The 6,250-nt window shown below is 49.3% G+C and overlaps 1 long non-coding RNA gene across 1 annotated transcript in view; it reads left to right on the top strand.

The window, feature by feature from the left end:
• The first annotated feature begins 1,186 nt into the window (after window positions 1–1,186).
• LOC123858724 (uncharacterized) overlaps window positions 1,187–6,250 on the top strand; it is a 51,001-nt gene continuing 45,937 nt past the window's right edge. Inside the window, exon 1 of the long non-coding RNA XR_010410511.1 lies at window positions 1,187–2,233. This is a non-coding gene — a long non-coding RNA (uncharacterized LOC123858724). The remainder of the gene's footprint in view (window positions 2,234–6,250) is intronic.

The following is a 6,250-nucleotide window of genomic DNA, read 5'->3' as shown; positions in this document are numbered from 1 at the left end:
AAGAGTGGGAAGGTTAGAGCCATGGAGCTTAACATGGAGAATCTTGGAGACTCATTGGGAAGAAAGAGAAAAATGTACCACTGGTCACTTCATAACAACAGATGGGCTTAAAATAGAAAATCAGCGTTCTGTCTAGTCCACACTGTCACTCCAAGGCTGCTGAGCGCTCAGACGCCACGTGACCCAACCTCAGAGGAGAGCGGCAGTTTCAAGGTCAGAGTGGCCACAGCCAATGATTTAGACAGCAGAGCTCAGCATGGGACCCATGGCAGGAGGCCGCCTCGAGCCTGTAAATGATGCCATTGTTTGAAGTTGCATGCAATCAAAAAAAAAAAAAAATCAGGAAAAAGAAAGAAAGAAAACCAAACCACTAAAGTTTTTGGGACAACATCCCTTGCCAAACTTTTTTTTTTTTTTAAAGAAAAACACCAACCTGAAGCCAGTGAAGCAAAGAGGAAAGTATCATCTGGGCCTGCTCTGAGGGCAGATGGCAGCCTCTTGAGTTTTGTCGATCATTGCATAAACAGGGTGGCCTCTGGGCAGGGGTGGTCCGCTTCGCAGGAGCTAGCTCCTCAGTGAGCACTGGGGCCTCCAGTGGCCATGTTCTTTCAGCTGGAAGTGCTTTGTCTCGTAGTCCGTTCGATTTAGGCATTGCTGGGTAACTCTCAATGTGTGGTTGGTTACACTGGTTTTATTCCCTGTGATGATCTGCTGGGGTGGAACAAATTATTAGACCCATTTTAGGGAAAGGGCGACTACTGAGTTTCAGAAAGGTGACCTTCCTTGCTCTAGGTCAGGGGGTGAGGAGGTGGCAGAGGCAAGGACGGGACACAGGCCTCTCTTTTGCCATTTGGCCAGGCGCACGTAGACAGGAAGGGGAGAGGAAGGCGTGCCTGGCCTTGGGGATGGCCGGGGCCTTAATGATAACGTCACCTGGAGTTGGTTGAGTGTGTTGAGTAATCACAAGCATAGGCTCTGGAACAAGAGGGTGAACTCAAATCCCAGATCCACGTCCTACTAGCTGTGCAACCTTGGGCAAGTTGCTAAACATTTCTGAGCCTCTGCTTCCTCATCTGTAAGCTGGAGTTAGCAGCAGGGCCTGCCTTATGAAGGTCGTGGTGGGGAGTAAATGAGCTACAGCGTGTAAAATGTGTCCTGGTGCCCCATGAGTGGCAGCTCTTATCACAACATCCTTTGAATAAACTCTTTCATTTGGAGTTTCATATTGATGATGAGAGGGAGTTATTTGTTTTTATTTCCATTTTGCGGATGATGTAAGGCATGGAAAGGCTAAGTTATCTGTAAAGTAAAGAAGCAGAGCTGGGTGTTGATTTCAATGCTGAAGCCGTGTTGCTCCTGGCTGGCCATGTGGGCTCCCTGTGTAAGTTCTTGGACTTTCCTGCCATGGTTGACCCCAGTTGTCTTGATAGGAGCTGCACCAGGACCAACACAGACTGGAGTCATGACCAGAGCACCAGCATCCCCAGACTTCCCTTTCTGCCCTGTTTCCCTGTATTAGTTAGTAGAAGCCTCCAACTTTCCCTCCCAAGTGTTTGGTGTTCTTCAGCACTTGCCTTGTTTTCTGACTCCAGTGGATGTAAACTCTTTCCCAATGCCTAGTAAATGTTAACCATCCCCCCTGCCCCCCGCCCCACCCCAGCAGTCAGGAGGCAATGGCAGTGGGCCAGGTGAGAGCTGACAATACCTTGAACCAGAGTAGGGGTGCTGATGATGGAGATGAATGGATTTGAGATCTCTTTACAGTGAAACAGACTTGTTCCAGGCCCTGTGATAGGCACTGGAGACACAAAGATGAATAAGATATGGAAACCCGTCTTTAAGGGGCTTATAGTCTAAAGAGAGGGAGGCATACATATAACACACACTGGTGCACCTGACTGTGGTGGAGTGACTGGTCACAATGCCTTGGTTCATGCTATAGTCACACTCTTTGTGATGTGAGTTCCTAGCTTCTCCTATTAGGAAGCTGAAGCTATTTGCCTACCCTTTGGGCCTAGGCTGCTCTTGTGATATGCTTTATGAAATACAATGTGGTAGAAGAAGTGGTGGGCCAATTTTGAGCCTAGGCCTCAACTGACCTTGTGTGCTTCCACCATCTTCAGGGATTTTGCAGAGTTTCTAAGAAAACAACTCCAGGATAGCCTCCTTGATGACAAGAGACTCATGGCCCAGTCATCTCTATCACCTTTACTGAGAGCAGGCCAGCTACCAGGTATGCAATGAGCGTCTTAAACTGGCTAACACCCAGGCATCTGGACAGTTGAACACAATGCATGAATGAGCTCTGGCAAGATCAGCTGAGCCTGGCCCAGATGAGTAGATTGGTTTAGCCAACTCATAGACTCATGAGCAATGATAAATGCTTATTGCTCAACGCATGGATTAGCAAGCTATGGCTTGTGGACCAGTAAGCTACCAGTTTTTGTAAATAAAGTTTTATTAGAATACAGTTGTGCCCATTTATTCATGTATTGTTTAGAGTTTCTTGGAGCTATAAAGGCAGAGCTGAGAAGTGGAGACAGAGACCATATAATCTGCAAGGCCCCAAATATTTGTTATCTGGGCCTTTAAGAAAATGTTTTCTGACCACTGGTTTGAAGCCATTGAGTTTGGGAGTGGTTTGTTACACAGTGATAGCTAACTGATGCATAGGTGCTGGGACAGAGAGGCTGGTGGGAGCCCAAAGGAAGGATTGGTTAGCTGCCCTTGACTATGACATGGAGTGGTCAGGAGAGGCTCTGTAGAGGAAGTGATGTTAAATGTGTCTTGAGCCAAGTGTAACTTATAGGGAAATGATGAGGAAATCAAGAGCCAGAGTGATTATGACCAGGCCAAAGTCACATGACAGGTCTCCTGGTTCCTGTTTGGAGAATTTTCTCTTATTCAAGTAGGTAGTTCAACTTTGGGGTAAAAGAAAGGGCCATGGGGCCAGCCAGAATTGGGTTCGGATTCTAGTTCTACTTTCTGAGATGTGTGGATCTTGGGCAACCTAATTTTTCTCTACTTAAGTTTCCTCATTCATAAAATAGGAAAAATGATCCCAATCTCAGAGAGTTGATATGAAATTAATTAGATGATGGACTCAGGTTCTGGTAGAGCAGAACTTTTGTGGTCATAAAGAAAGCTGTAGAAATAAAGATAGCTTAGAAGTACTTGCCCAGGGCTTTCCTTTTTAACGAGGGTGAGAGATTTCAACTGAAGGCAATTTGCTCCACAGCTGGAATTTCTGGTGGAATGTACAGTCTGGAACCACCCATGGACCCTCTACCATGCAGGGCCACTTGCTTCCCTGCTGGAATCATCTTGCCTTGGGGACTCCTACCACCGATATCTTCCTGGGGTGCCTGCTCTGGGCTGCTTGCTCTGTTACTCACCCCACACATGGTGGTCTAGGGGATTTGGTCACTTTGCACTTATCTCTAAGTTCCTGTTTCTCTGGGCCCAGGTTGGGCCAATTCACATGCCTATTTAGAGGATGAGGGCAAGCGAAGGGTGTTGAGCCAGATTCTAGAAAGAGTTCCTCTGCACACTCACGCTATGCCAGTCCCTGTGCTGGGAGGCTCCGGGAATCAGGATGAAGCCAGACATGGTTTCTCTGTCTTCCCAGAACTCAGAGGTGAGAGGTCGACCAGAGGGCAGATGTTCTCAACACAAGGTGGTGAATGTTGAGGCAGAGGGAAGCTTGGGGCTTGGAAAACGATATTCAGGGTGAGTCCAGTGTAAGGAGGATCTTCCTGGATAAAATCTGAGGGGGAAAGCCATCCTGGGCAAAGAAAATACCATGAGGCAAAGATAGAACAGGCTGTGGAAGGCATGGCAGGAGCCTGGTGCTGCCCCGTGTCGAGTCTGAGTGAAAGAGAATCAGGCGAGGCTAGCGGAGGAAGCAGGAGCTCACACCCTGTCGTCATCAAGAGGATGGAAGCCCAGAGGGGCCTGGAAGATTGGTGATGGGCAAATACGCAGCGTAAGGGTTCAGAGGGACCAGGAAGATTGGTGATGGGCAAATACGCAGCGTAAGGGTTCAGAGGGACCCTGCTGATGGGCTGCCATAAGGGGTGATAGTTTCTGTTTTCTTGGTCTCCAGGAAGGGCAGGGAGTAAGGAAGTTTCCAGCATCAACATGTTCCCCTTCAGCTCTGAAGCTCATTACGGTTTCACCATCGGGTTACACTCTATTTCTTACCAAACCTAGCAGGAGATTTTATCATGTTGCTTCATAACGTACGGTGGGACATGGAGGGTGCTGATAAACCGTGCCGGGTGCGGGAGTAGGGGTCAGGGGAGAGGAAGAGGAGGTGGAGACATCCCATCTTGTGCCACGTGGTTCCAAAAGGTGACAGTCAGGGTCTGGGGACAAGGCCTGTCTTCGGGGCTCGAAAGAGACATTCTGTAAGCATTTGGAAATCCTTTCTGCTCTTCCAGATGAATGAAGAAGTGAATCCAAACCTAGAAGTGGAAATTAAAAAAAAAAGTCCCAATCATCACTTTGGGAGCTAAGATGTCCAAGTGTCACAAAAGAGAATTTCTCAATGAGGAACTAGCCAGCAAGGGAGAAAAATACCCTTTAAAAATACTTCCTGCTAGAAGTCAAATGGTAGGCAAACAAGAGTTGCACCATCAAGGCAAGTGTTCTTTCTGGGTTCATTTTCTGAATTTGGAGTCAGTTGGTTTCCACACATCCAGCATTCTGCCCCTATTGCCAACACCCCTCCAAAGTGTAGGCACAGAAGTGAAACTTCCAGCTGATGAGCTTGTGCAGACCCAGTGGGCATTGGCGGGGTCCTCCAAGGTCAACGTGCAGTGGGGGGGAAGGAGGGAGGCCGGCGCCCCCCCGCCCAGGTGAGCCTGGAGTCAGGGTGACCCAGGACATCAGGAGGCCTGTGTTCCATCCCTCAGCCCTCCCACAGGCTTGTCTCAGATCCGCCAGAGCAATTCCATTTCACACCTAGTGATTTTGGATTGGAGACAGGTGATGTTCAGAGCCAGGCTCATAATCTTCCACCTCCACGGAGACTGCAGAGAAAGTTCCCTTTGGCCACTATTCGTGAATCTCTCCACCTGGCAGGCCCTGTGCTAGGCTCAGACATGAGAACATGGTGTTGGGAGGCAGGGACATTTGCATTAAGCTCTGCCCCTCGCTACTTGAGTTATCGTGGGAAAAGCTATTAATCTTTTGGAGTCTCTGTTTTTGTATCTGAAAAATAGGGATACCCACGCTCACTTCATGGGGAGTAATGGAAATGCTACCATGAATAAAGACTTTAGGCATGCACAGTGTGAGGTAGGAGCTCAGTAGGAGCGGTCTCTCATGCTATCCCCATCATCACACTCCCATGCTAAGTTTGTATTAACACATGCCAATAAGAAGACACAGCTCCTGCCCTCACGTTGCTCGCAGTCTGGGGAGAGGTAGACCAGAGCAAGATTACTCATGGGGTGTTATGAGAACATAGTGAAAAGAGGTTATGAACTCACGCTCAGATGTGTGTAAATGTGTGGGTCCGTTCATGGAGGTGTGGAGGTGTCTAGTGTGTGAGAATGAATATGGACGTGTGTGTAAATGCAAGTGTGAGAGTTGTGTGTGTGTTGTGTGCGTGTGAGAGTTGCATGGAAGTGCGTGCCTGTGTGTGTGTGTGTGTAAAGGCTTTTCGGTGCCTTTGGTGCTTAGGCTGAGCACTGAGGACCGAGCAGTTTGCAGAGGACGCTGGGAGTTGGGCTGGGGACGCCTGGCCACAGTCAGCAAATAGGGCCCGAGGGTCTTGTCTGTGCCCTGCTCTCCGCCCAGTGCTGGTTCTTCTCCACGTTCCCAGGGGACATTCTTGCCCGGCTCTGTGCCCTGTGGGCTGCCCTGCCCACTGCGTCCCCTGCTCCCTTGGCCGGTCTTCTGGTAGCACTCGGTGTGGAGGGTCCTGGCAGGAGACCAGCGGGCCGAAAGAGAGGCTGTGCTCCTCCACGATGTCTTCCCATCCCCCTTTCCGTGTTTCCACCCCCTGCCCCTCAGGAGGTGCGATGGCCAGGAGCCTGGGCTGCCAGCTCCCATCAGTAAGTGGTCCCTAAGAGAAACGCTTTTCATTTGCACCATCTGGGGTCAATTCCATAAATCCGTCCAGGTGGATACACCTCCTGTTCTTGTTATCATCGATATTCGGGGAGGCCCGAGCTTCCTTTTCTTGGGATGAGCTCCCAGTCCCCTCCTCGGTTCTATCTTTTGGTCCTAAATAAAGCAGCAG

The sequence above is a fragment of the Mirounga angustirostris genome, unplaced genomic scaffold (genome assembly GCF_029215605.1).
Source record: "Mirounga angustirostris isolate CCGP_5_RB_7025 unplaced genomic scaffold, mMirAng1.0.hap1 SCAF_4, whole genome shotgun sequence".
Lineage (NCBI taxonomy): Eukaryota > Metazoa > Chordata > Mammalia > Carnivora > Phocidae > Mirounga > Mirounga angustirostris.
The sequence above is the reverse complement of the archived record's forward strand: the minus strand, read 5'-3'. Positions and strand labels throughout refer to the sequence as shown.